General features: G+C 37.1%; 1 protein-coding gene across 1 annotated transcript in view; it reads left to right on the top strand.

Annotated features, from left to right (window-relative positions):
• Positions 1-14,079, top strand: part of LOC145999282 (angiotensin-converting enzyme-like) — a 280,447-nt gene that overhangs the window by 52,849 nt on the left and 213,519 nt on the right. The gene's annotated exons all lie outside the window — the stretch shown is intronic.

Raw genomic sequence — 14,079 nt, forward strand, 5'->3', positions numbered from 1 at the left:
AGTGCCTACAAAAGAGGGAGTCAATAGTCTGTGAGCGCGGAGAAGCGACGCTACGAAATGTATTGCAGCTGTCTGCAATTTTGCAACGAGTACATTATATATTTTAATTGAGTTTCTTTATTATGTGTACTAGTCTGTCTACATTTCTGGAAAAGCTACAAACAGAGAACAATTTGTTTTATTTTACTTCCCTTCTTGTACCACTTTTGGTTAATTGCGAAGATGGGGATGAGTGATGATATGATGACATTGATGAATGGAAACTCACAAACATCCATGCCCAGGCCGGGATTCGAACCCGGGACACCTGGCGTCGTAATTAACCAGTCCGACCCTAGTGATTTTCTTGTTAAGGTCGACATATATTAGCTCATTCATGCCCTTCTGAAACGATGTAGAAACAAGCTAAGTAGTTTTTTAGCCTTTCCTGCGCTCCTTGTAAGCGTAAAAGTTGAGATTGCACTCTGCGAACCGTTTCTAAAACCCAGAAGGTCATGTTGAGGGCAAGGACAAACGATATATTGTGTTCTAATTTGAATTTGCGATAATGCGCGCCACATAGATAGGACGAAGAACAAATACCTTCCTACTGAAAACAGAATTCTGCTTTGTATCAACATTCTAACGCTATGAACTAGAAACTGAAAACAAAACAGTTTTGATCTGATGATTTAGCAACTATATAATATTCAGAGCTAGTTTGCGTGTTCTAAATTAGTTTCCATGGATTATAATACTATGTAAGGCATAGAAACAATAGCAGAAAAACCTCGTTAATACGGACTCCGATAAGCCGGACTTGGCTTAATCCGAACAGACAAAAAAAAGCAGAATGCAAAGTTTTAAATGTGGCTAGAAGTGAACAATCGCATTCGTCGTACGTACTGCATTGTATCTACAGTATTGCTTTACATTTTACTGTACAGTATAGTGTATTTAGGCCCATGCCCTTTAAATACACCATAATAAACGTGTTTTGTTGCTATAAACAGAGTTTTAATGCACTTTCTACTGTTCTTTTAGGTTATTTCAGTTAATCCAGACTTTCGTTAAACCGGTCAACTTATCCTCCCCATTAGTCCGGATTATCGAGGTTTTACTGTATCCTAATAGTTTATTTGTAGTAGTCAGTGTACTCATAGTAAAGTAAGAAAAAGGTAAAGTGCTCCCCTGTGCTTAGCACCACGCCATGAAGGCGTATAGGGGGTATGGGGGTAACGCCCCACACTTTCTTGATCCGGTCGTGAGTGGAGGTGATGTGATCATCATCACGCCCCTATTTTCTGAATTCCATACTCTTTCCATTGCATAATTCTACAACTGATATAATCACTATATTACTTTAAGAATTTATAGAGCTAGCAACAGACACAATGGATGATCACCACTGGCGTAAGCAGGGGAGGGTGCTGATGGGGGTACAGCCCCTGCAGAAATTTTAAGAAAATCAAAATTTTCAAACGAAAGCAATAAAAAAAACTCTGAGAAAATGTTAAAATGACCTTCAAATGCCATATTTGTATTTATACAATTTTTCGAAACTAAGGTTAAAAATTGTAAATACGAAACATTTTATCCTCATCCCCTAGAACGCAGATATGGAATATCCACCTTTGCAATCCCAGCCCCTCCGAAAAATAATCCTGCGTACGCCACTGATGGTTACATATTCTTTACTGAATGTATGTAAACAATAAACTATAATTGTCAATAATTAACCGTTTATAGTTACAAAAATGAAAATACATATATATTGCGATACATAATTTTTAAAATTTGAAAATAGGAATCGAAATACACTACAATACAAATAACAAAATAATGTTATTGTTAATTAAATTAGTGCACATTGATGTTATTTAAAACAAATATTTTACTGATTAATTGTACAATCTTTAATTATCATAATAATTAGTAATCGGTTAACAAATAATAAATAACATTAATAATAATAGTTATTATTATTTGTGTTATAACTATTAACGTTTTCCTATCCTTGAGCTACTGAAAGTAGAACCCATCCTATTATTATTCTCCATATACGTCCATACGGGAAGATCTCCATGGTGGATTGGAGGCACAGCGCGCTACGACGCCAGGGTCCCCATGTTCGATTCCCAGCCTGGGCCTGGGTGTTCTTTGTGAGTGTCCGTTCATCAATTTCATCATGCACTACTCATCCTTATCATCGCGATAGCCAAAAGTGGAATAAAAGCGACACTAAATAAGTAGAAGCCAAAGATAACATGGTTAATTCTTAGATAACGTGGAAAATTCTGCAGGAATAGCTTGTTCGAAATCTTGGAGAATTCTGCAGGAATCATCTGTTCGAGAACTGGGAAAATTCTACAGAACTCATGGGTTAGTAAACTTGGAAAACTCTTTAGGATTCACCTGTTCGAGAACTGAGAAAATCTCCAGGATTCATCTGTTCGAGAAATTGGAAAATTATCCAGGATTCGCCTATTCGAGAACTTGCAAAATTCGGCAGGATTTAACTGTTCTAGAACAGAAAATTCTCAAGAATTCACGTGTTCGATAAACAGATATTCTGTCCATCATTTACCGGCAGTAAAGCTTCAGCTGATCTTTTATAATAAAGATATTTCCACAAGTAAAACTAGATGTTGCTCAAAGTAGACAATTGTTTCGATTTGAAATGTGCGTTGAGGGTCTTTGTTGTACGCGTTCGTATCCAATTAACAATCCCAGCACGCTTAAGAATGCCAGGCATATTTAAGCATGACAAAAATTTCCTGGCCTTTGTTTTTTTATGGAGTCTTTTAAGTACACTTCATGCATTCACTTAGTATCTATACAGACAACATAACTTTTTCCACTCGATGTGAACTTATCTTTTGAACCTTCTTCCCTTCTTAGCTGCCTTATAAGCAAATGAATGATTCAATCTCTGTGCTTCCTATTCAAGATTGTCTACAATGATACCACCGTTGTATTTATTGTTAAGTCAAGTACTGAAGATAATGGATTAGTGATAAGTATTATCATGTTCCACTCAAGATGATAAATCGACTATCCAGTTTATATGATATCTCGTTGAAAGATTATTGTCTTTAGGAACATGACATTTGAAACAATAAGAAAGATTTATATTGCAAGTCATAAAAAGAAGAAGATCTCATTTTTATAAAAACTTAGATGTGACAATTTCTTATACAGATTTGTTATATTCAAATGATAATGAATATGATGTTCTGGCACACAGTAACGCCATCTTTGGAGAAACATTAGGTGGCTGAACTCGTTCATTTATAATTTTATGATTGGTTGATTGATTGATTATGCAATAATGCAGATGCATGTGTGTCAAGGACGTATGTGGAGGGGTCCAGGGGGTTCCGATCCCCCCCCCATAGACTTACCAAATACATCAATTAATGAAAATGCAAATGATTAGTACTTGTTTTATAATTGAGGTTATTAATTTCCTCTGAACTTACTGGAAGGCAAAGATTAAGGTGCATTCCCACTATGCCAGCTGGCATGGCCACGCGCAAAAGTCGTTCTGCTTGGAGTTCCGACATTTCCGAAACCGTCATTTGCGACACTAAGGCAAAAATTGATTTTTTCCCGTCATAAGAGACACTGCTTGGATTTTCCCCTACGATTTCTAATTTGTTTACCAGAATTAGCGACAATTGCGTACTTGCAGCAGCAATAGCGTCTCTGAAGACAGTATTTTCCGAGGCTCAGATCAGTGGTTGTAATTATCACTTTAACCAATGTTTTTGGCGAAAGGTGCAGGAGTTGGGACTGACAAACGATTACAAAACAGATCCAGACGTGCGGCTGCGTATAAGAATGTGTTCAGCCCTGGCTCACCTCCCTGTGGCTGACGTCGATGATGGATGGTTGTGTGTGATGGAAGATGCGCCATACCACGACATATTGAGAACTTTTTTGGATTATTTCGTTGAACGGTGGATGAACAACTCTGTTCTCGACATTTCCATGTGGAACTGCTCCCAACAGCGGCACAGGACTAACAATGCAGTCGAGGGATGGAACCATACAGTTAATGTATTGAGGGAAAAGTCAAGTCCTAACGTGTACCAATTACTGAAGACTTTAAGATTAGAAGCTGTGTAGAACGACTACTTATGTAAGAGGAAGGCCTTGAATCTTAAAGGAAAACGTAGACGACGTCATTACATTACATAAGATGAGAGAATACAAAGAGAATTTGCCGACTATGCATAGAGGTCTTAAGCGCTTTTTGAGGAGAATGGCGTACGTTCAGAAATTAGAATGAAAATAGTAACATGTTGGTTCAACTACAAGAGAAACGACGCATTCTACAATTCTATATTGACAAGGGATTGCAGTCTGCTCCTATACTGACAAGGGATCTAAAAACTCCGTCATTGACAAAGGATAAATACATCCCCCACAGCACTGCGGTGTGGAGACGTGCATCAGTCTGGTTGGACAGCCTGTTGGCAGAACACGTGAAATACTCCGTGAAAATGCATGACAAAACGGGTGGCAATTTTTGTTTCAAAGAAACAAATATAAGTTGTTTTTTTAAACACGTTTTAATGAAGAACATGTCTTTAAAAAATTAAACGTTTAAAACAATGCTAATAATAATTATTTTCTAGGGATAAAGATTAATAAGGAATATGTTAATCATCCAAGGAAGGACTGTGTTTCTAGTTATACTAAAGTGAGCAATTGATTAACTTCTTCAAATACCTATTGACGCTACTCTCAAATCTCTCATGTAAGCTGTTCGAGAAGGTTCAGCTAATCCACACTATCCATGTGCCAGTTACTCTGTTTTCCGAAATACATTTAATCGTGAATGCAACAAGATATTGACACTAACAGCTACGTGCAATGTGTCAAGTGCGGAACAAATCTGTTTCATCCATGTACTATTCAACCCTATAAACGTTATGAACACTTGTACAAAAAAGTAAAGAAAACATAGCGAGGTGTTTAAACGTGCCCCACGTGTACTCAATCATGATGTGTTTCTTTGTTAACTGAATACATTATTTTCAGCCACTGAACAAACTTCTGTGCACAATAAACAAAATGACACGGATTGAATGAAAAGATAAAGTTACAAAACAACCATATAACCAAATACCAAGTATCAAAATGTGTTTTAAACATATCTTTAAAAAAAACGTTGCAACACTGTATTTAAACGTTTTAAACATTTCTAAAAAAAATGTGTTTTTTAAATGTTTAAAATAAGTTATCAAAATGTGTTTTAAACAAGTCTAAAAAACGTTACAACACTGTGTTTTAAACATTTGTAAAAACAATGTCGTGTGTTTTAAAGGTTTAAAATAAGTTATATGTTGTTTTGTATTTCTACAATGCTATAACTTGCGAGTCCGTCCACTCCATGATCAAAAGTTGAAGAGACAAGACCTAATCCTTCCCTAACCTTCCAGACACGCTCGGCGGCTGTCGGTGTGTCCCCCACTTCGAGCGTCAGCACGATCGTAGCATATCATTTTTTGTGACATTAGTAATCATCGCATAATTATAGAACATTTTTTTTTACTTTTCACATGGGCGAGCTCAAATAAGTTTTTCACCTCCCCATATACCAGTACCTTGTAAACATCAAACTGTAAAGTTTAAGTACAAAGTAAGGCGGCCGCAATAACATTTAGTTAGTAGCAAAACAGCTCAGTTACCAAGTAACAATGCAAATTTTAGGATTTTTACTAATCATAAATTGTTTTCTCTTGGATTTTAAAGCCTTATCCTTCCTAGAATTGTTAAAATAATCTTTTAAATATCCCCATAATATCTTGACGGGATTAATTTTAGCCGTTTTCATCTTTTGCCTCATTTTATTTATGATAACATGCTATTTTCATTGAAAAAAGCACCAGGCCTGTTTTAACAAAGAAAGAAAGTAACGAAGACATATATTTCACTAACCTAAATAATGACTTTTCTTTAGTAGAACATTTATACGACAACGTAAATACAACTCTGGAACATTCAGCCCATCTTTATGTCAATGTACCCCCTCCCCCTTCATTTGTACAGTCAGGACAAAAAAGAAAACTCGCCGGAAATAACGGCGATTATTAGAGCAAATTCAGATCAATTCATATGCGAAAATAGTAGCGAACCCAGTTTGTCACCCCTTGTACAGTGCAACGAAGAAGTTTTAGTAAGGGAATCCAACCCCAGCACCTGTGTACAATACACGCAAACCACTCACTTCCCATCTCTCCCACCCAGGCAGGCAAAATAGCAAGTGCCCAAGTACAATCAACAGCAAATGAATTAGGAGAGAAAAGATTTTCTCGACGAGAAATGAGTTGGCAATGCTGCGAACACCGAGGCAATCTTGATAAGACGCTTGAGGAGCGTCGAGCAAACTTTCCTGAAAAGCACAACTCAACTCCAGTATCGAAGGTCATGTTACACGTGGATTGGCAACTTTCGGGAGCATGCTGTCTGTCTACACAATTCTCCCCAAATGCCTGTTTGAAGATGAACCTTCTGCTCGCATTTTATTTTTCAAATGTAGTTCTGACGTTGTAGTCATTTTACAATTATTTGTATTTGTTCTTATTTTGCGTTGTTTATGTCTCCTTTTCAATTAATCGAAACTATGAAGATGGATGATAATGAGATTAAATTGATGAAGAGACACTTAAAAAAGAGATTGCCAGACCAGGACTCGAACCCGGAACCTAAAGAGGATAAGGTGGGGAGACCGTCAATAACTCCCGGCCATGAACTGGAGTATAACATTTGTAATTGCTCAGGAGAATTTTTTGTTCTGTTCATGACTAATACCTGCTTTCGGACACTTAATAAGTGTCACACTTCGTTCGGTGGGGACAAGCCACGTATTGTTTGAGAGGAGGGACACATCTCGTTCATATACTAGATACAATCATGGACTATACTTGAAATGTGACGTGCTAAACAATACTTTCGGAGATCAGTTGGACATAGCAATTTTGATATACAAGTTGCATTTTCTCTACTTATTCATTATGCCTCATAGATAATCTTGCAACAACGCAAAATGTTTCAATTGACTCGAATTCACAATGACTAACATATACTGGACCTACATATTTTAAATGCAAAATCTAGGTGACGAAAATATGCCTCAACGCGAAATGAAAATGCAATATTCATTCAATACACTAAAAAAGCTAACCAAAGCAGACTTTTAACAACATTATACACGTAACGTTTCCATCCTCTAACAGGGTTTTTGTTGGAGTAAGATTCACATGGCGTAATAGGATTATCATTCACTACAAAGCAATAGCTATAAACATGAGATAAATCTGAAATGAGGGGTAAGAATTCACCATAAGAGAAGTGCGGCAGGTAAAACAAAACACATATGTAAGGAAGAGGTGTGTAAGTGTAAGTTTCTATGTGACAACTGACTGAGTGGTAGCTCTAGACGATTTTACGTCAGGGATCCTAGGTTCGAATACCGGTCTGGGCATAGGTATTGTTTCTGAATGTTCTATATGTTATCTTCACTCATCTTCGTCGTCGCGATTGCCCAAAAGTGGAAGAAGAGCGACGCTAAATAAAAATACAAAATATATGTGAAAATTAGAAGGTTAATTAAGAGCTGATAGGTAAAATATACTCTATGAGCGATGTTCGATAGAAGTTCTGTTAAGATGTCAAACCTGTAAGAAGCAAATAGCGAAGTTGTGTGAAGGATTGAAGATAAGCTTCGATAACATGGTCGCCTGGATTGTCTCGAGCTGAACCAGTAAATGGGCGATGTTTAATCCCCAAGGCCATTCTGCAAAACGAATGCCAAAGAGGTTCGTGTCTGGATTTGGTCAGCATGAAATTGTTGGGTGATGATGATAAGTGAATGGTATTTTTTTCTGTTTTCGTTATTTTACGTTGCTTTTCTACCTCTGGATCTTGAATGACGAATAAATTAATTTGGTGAATTGATAAACACAAAAAAGCCAACCCCGTGGCTAATTGGTTAGCGCACGCGCTTCGAAGTAAGGTGAGGATGTGTCATTGTCTGCATCCCACTTCCATCTATCACATCTTCAACCTTCATCATTGCGATTATCCGAGACTGGTAGAACAATGACGTGAAATAACAAAAATGTCGATTTCAAAGTTTGAAGTTTTGCTGTTTCTGCATTCAATAGCTGCTCTAGATTGTGACAGTGATGCGAAATGCTTCTGATTTTAAAAGAAATAGTAAAACGAGAAGAGCGATAGATATTCCTCTATTTTCAATTTTCTCTAAAACTATTTTCCCCGACTGTGGTGATAATGAATTCTATGTAGTATGAGAAATATACTTTAAATTAATTTATACTAATTTATGCATATATGCATTTGCATGTATGCAACTGATTAAGAGAGCCTCCACGATGGCGCAAGGGAATCGTCGCCGCATTGTAATCAAGGAGTTCTCGGTTCGATGCCCGGTGGAGGCACACAGTGATTCGGATTCTACTTTAAACCGTAGATCTCGTCCCGGTTTGCCTATTTGTGCATAAAACTCAGACTCAGAATGATTAAGGACTTTTCGAAATATTCTGTCTGTATCGGAGTGGCAACTTTCTTCAGAACGAAAATGAATTCGTAAAGCAATAATACCACAGCACCTCTAATTACCCACTGCCATTCAACACGCTACTATTCGTAAATTCAGAATTATTATTTTAGGGTTCAAATTCTGGCATCTGAAAGAGGGACGCTTGGCTCCAAAAGTTTCAGGGTTGTTAACATTTAGGCTACTAGTTAAGGATAGTTTTGTTAAGCTCCTGGGACCTGAGGAACAAAAATATAGATCTTTTAAAATGATTTCTCAAATTAAATGTAGAAATTATGCAACACACTAACCCAGGGACGCTATAGGCTTATTCATGGGATGGAAAAATTGTCATTTCCGCCCCCCCCCCCTCGCCAAGCTGTATATTCAATTGACTTAGATTCGAGTGTTAATATTGGTTATGATTATTGGTAAGGTGATAAGGGGTTACATCATTCATCGAAACTTATAAACAATAATAATGACAATTATCGTGCCTAGCACTCTGATTACTCTACTGGGAAGATAATTTACACCTGTAAGTTTTCCGAAACAAATACCCATTTCACTTCGTATGACATGAAATTTCGTAAGTAGAAATTCAGTAGCATATGCGGATACTAGACGTGTTGAAAGCAGAGGTGTTCATTTGGAATCAAACTCCCTCACCCTCCGAGATCGTAGTAGCCCTCACCCTCCACCGCCCTCACCCTCACAAGTCTTCCGGAGGGTGAGGTCTGCCCTCACGAGGGTGAACACCTCTGGTTGAAAGAATCGGGACGATGAGCATGAGTCATGATATGATAAAAGCACACAAAAAACAATGCCCAGGCCGGTATTTTTTTAAAAAAGGAATACACCTATTCGGTAGTATCCCCCGTCATTCACACATTTCTTAAACTTTCACACATGTCAATTTTTACTCTAATTGTTTCTCGGATATGAACGAGATGTCCCTCCCAAAACGCCCCGTCAAACAAAAAGCGGATTCTCCCCGACGAACACATTTTGGATCTAATACTACTCATAAATTAAGTGTCCAGAAACAGATATTAGGTATGAATATACGATGAAATACTCCTTAGCAATTACAAATAATTATAAGCTAACTCGTGGCCGAGAGTTGAAACGATGTGACTAAACTTCCCCGCTCTTGCTTCCGAGTTCGAGGCCTGGTCTCGGCATGGAGTTCTATCTCTGCAGTGTTTCCTTATCAATTTAATGTAATTATCATCCATCCTCATAGTTGCGACAAATTATAAATGTGTCATGGTAAAAACAAAGCAAAATAAGAAAAATATTGTTACATTATTGCAATGTCAGAACTACGTTGGCAAAAAAATAAATAAATTAAACACCAGATCATTTTCAAACAGGCATTTGGGGAGAACTGTGTAGAGGTAGACAGACAATATGCTCCCGAAAGTTCCCGATCGAAATGACCTTCGGTGCTGAAGTTGTGCGTTGAGAAAACTTTGCTTGAGGCTCCTCAAGCGTCTTATCACAAATGCCTCGGTGTTCGCAGCATTGCCAACTCATTTTTCGCCGAGAAAATCTTTTTTCTCCTAATTCATTTGCTGTTGATTGTACCTATCCCCAGCCAGGAATCACCCGCTTCACACGATGAAATCCCAAGTAATTCTTGTAACAGAGAGAATAGCAATAATAATCCTTCCCCAGTAACAATAAAAGTTCATCAATCACGACACTTATGACGACCTCTCAGACTGATAGAACATCTTCGTCCTAAATGGACTGCCTGCCTGGTAATTCTTAAATAAACCATGGCTCCGGGTTGAAGCTTTATCACTCGCCTCGAGACATGCAATGTCCTTTGAAGAAAACCGCTACTAGTCGGGTTGGAATCGGCCTGGCAACAGGCCGTCGGCCGACGACACTTACGTACCCACTTGCTCGCCTTTTGCGAGCGGACTTGCTAAGTGGCATAGTAGGGACTAGGGACGCGCCTTTAGATTGGGATCATACAGCCTTGAAGGGCAGTACCAAAGATTTATACATACTACTAATTATGATAATGTGCATAAAATATTAATCAGAAAGTTTACTTTTAGTCAACTAGATATAATATCCTTTTTTGCTATTCAAGAAATATGCAATTCTTTACCTTTTTTATATTAATTTCTTGTTTTTATATAAATTTGGTATAACTACACGCAAGCTAGAAAATGAACACGTGCTGTTACTATATCGTTCCTGTAGGGTATTTTTAACTTAATCGTGTATTACAAAATTTGAGTTCTCCATTCTTTATTTTTAGTATCACACTAAAATCACTACAGTAAACCCTCGTTAACACGAATCCCAAGGGACCGAAAAATCAAGAGTTCGTGTTAAAAAAATTCGTGCTAACCGGGAACTCAAATTTTATTGTTGCAATACAGTTCTTTCTACACATTAACCATTAAAAATACGTATTATGTATGTCATCATAGAAAACACTACTACAGTTTGTATATACGAAACGTCTGTCCTTTTTGCCAGTTTTAAAGTTAAAATACAAAATCTCACATGTAATTAAAATATGTTACTTCGCATAAAATGTTTCCTGTAAATACCGAAAAAAATCTTGTGCATTTACGTCTTATGCACTCCCATTTATATTAGGGTACTTGGATTAGGTACAAAACCAGTAAGAAATTGTTCCTTGTACATGCGTGTCAACATCGTAAAGATACATGTTAACAGTAAACCTGATTTTTTCGTTGTTTTTTTGCCAGTTATGGAAGTTAACATACAAAATCACACATATACAAATATGCTTTTCTTTAAAGATTGGTATTACGTCTTATGTACTATTAGGTATGTAGTTACTTGCAAGGTTATTATTGTAAGAGTGCTTGTTTGTACAAAACACACCACCATTCGAAAATTGTTCCTTGTACATATCCTATGAACTGAACGGTTAGGGTACTAATAAATATTATACATGTATTCTTCTTTGCCAGTTCGGAAACAACACGTTACATATTTATTTGCAATGTTATATTCACACCAATGGTGACTGAAGTGACTCGTAATAATATTACGCGTGTTATAATTTTAAAGATTACAAATTATTAGGATTGCGAGAAAGCAACTTATGCATGGTGTACATTTTGCGTATTATGTTGTTTGGTTGAAGAAATTTGTTACAGCAAGCACACATTCATTTACTTGGAACGCCATTTTAATACAATTTTGCAAGCATCAAACGCATTACTTTAACCTGGAAGTCTGGAACCGTAGTTTTTATTTATGCACCAGCATGCACTCAAATCCTACTTACGAAATTACAGTGAAACTGCTAATGCTAATATTAATATCCAAAATTTTCGGAATGCACATGAAAATGGCCACCTAATATTCATTTTTTACACATATATTTATAAACATTGCTTTATTTATTGCCGTTCCTGGGATAATTAACAAATCCGCCTTTTTTTGCTGTTATTTGGTAATGCAAAACATGCAGCAAACTTTCTACAACAGCTGATCGACACTTCGCCAAATCAACTGCAAACAAAGATTATACTAGGTGCTGCACGTATCTGTTGGTTGCACAGTGTACTGCTTTTCCATGTTTATCCGGCACTTAACGCGTTAGGCGGAACACCGACCGCCACTTACGTTACACAGGACTTTAAGTGCTAGGTAACGTTAGGCGGACATTGAACAACCGCAAAATGGTGTTAAGTGGGGGTTGAGACGTTAAACGGAGATGGTGCAACCTGGCCTTAGACATACGTACCTATTTCGAAGATACGCGTAACTGCTCTTGAGTGGCGAATCTGGAAAAAATATGAATAACTGTCAATGTTCATCTCTTTCAGTGCATATTTCGGTTCTTTTTTGCCTATTTTGATAGTTTTTAGTGCCTATCTAAGCTCACTCTGATTATAAAGGATTATCATCTCTTACTTTACTCACTGAAAAAGTATCACATTGGAGATATGAACGTGACCGTTTTAAAAATGTTAACAGCTATTTCATAGTTTACCGTAATTATTGCAATTTTAGCGATTCAATCTTCAAATATATATTTATGGCGCATAAAAATGCAATTTATATAAAATATCTAGTCATTCTAATTTGAAACCTTTTCCTCTCTTAAATACCGCACATTCACAATTAAAGTTCCTTTACTCAGAGCCATCTGGAGCCCGTTTGAAGCAACTGATTGCGCTGAAACTTGATATAGAGGTTATGCAGCGCTTGGGGAATAGAAGTCTGACGGAAGAAAATAGTTCAAATTTTCGTTACCAGGTGCAAATGTGGCGCTGAAATCTGATGCGCAGTGGACCACACCCCGGGAAACGCTTCGTGAGACCATTGATCACACTGTCTTACGCTTCTAAAGGATCATTATATTGACATGCAAGAAGCATATTGTACCAGTGGCGTAACCACAGGCGGGGCAGGGGGTCATTCCCCCTCAACCATCGATGGAAGTCAATTGTAGGAAGGTCAATGGGGGCAAACATTGACGGCCAAGGGCACCTGCACAGAGGAGAAATTAGCCCCCTCGATTTCTAATTTTATGCAAATAAAAATAAATTTTGTAAGATTTTCTTGCTCGCTTCTCTTGCAATACCTCCTTCACTCAGTTTCGTCAAGTTCAGAGCTATAGCTAGGGGCGCGGCGGGAGTCGGCCATGGATGCCGAGCGATCTAAATTAAAAAAAAGTTTTAAAAGAGAGAATAACAGGACGTCCAGTGAAATTATTTGCGCCCTATTAAAGCAATATTGTTTTAAATTGCAAAAATTGGATCTAAAAATTTTCTCTCTCGCTTCACTCGCAATATAATTTTCTGTAATGTAATGTTTAAATAATATGTGTTGTATATATGTATTTAATAAAATTTAAATACGTAAACAATTTAGTGTTAGCATGTTGCATATGTATTTTCTTATTTTATGTCGCTCCATGTTGCATATGTGTAAAACATACCTTGCACATGAAAGTTATACATGTTACATGTACTACAAAATAAATTATCTTCGGCATGCATTTATCATTCATTTTCTGGCATTCAAAAATACAGTTTGTGTGCTTGTTTTCCATTATTAGCTAATGTTCAATTGACGGTGTTGAAACAATATTTCAAATCGTTTGTTCCAAACAAATGCTTTAGCACCAACTTCTAGCCCATTTATGCGTAATGTATGAGGATAATAACGTATTTCTTACTACTACTAATTCTACTACTAGTAATAATAATAATAATAATGTCATTATTGTTATTATTATTATTACAATTATTATTATTACTATTATTATGATTTGTACGTTTATCCTGGTTCTCCCCCCCTGACAAAAAATCATGGTTGCGCCTCTGTATTGAACAATACTGTACCTACATAAACTAAACTTCAGATCCACATTTCAGCATGAACTATTTTTTCCATCACCACTCGCTTCCCCATGTTCTCCATAGCCTCCATACCAAGTCTCAGTCCAATATATTGCTCCGATTACGCTCCAGCGGGCTCCGAGTAAGAAAATTAATTCAAGGCGCCAAACTTCCACCTGG

The sequence above is a fragment of the Lepisma saccharinum genome, chromosome 15 (genome assembly GCF_977018435.1).
Source record: "Lepisma saccharinum chromosome 15, izLepSacc3.1, whole genome shotgun sequence".
Classification (NCBI taxonomy): Eukaryota; Metazoa; Arthropoda; class Insecta; order Zygentoma; family Lepismatidae; genus Lepisma; species Lepisma saccharinum.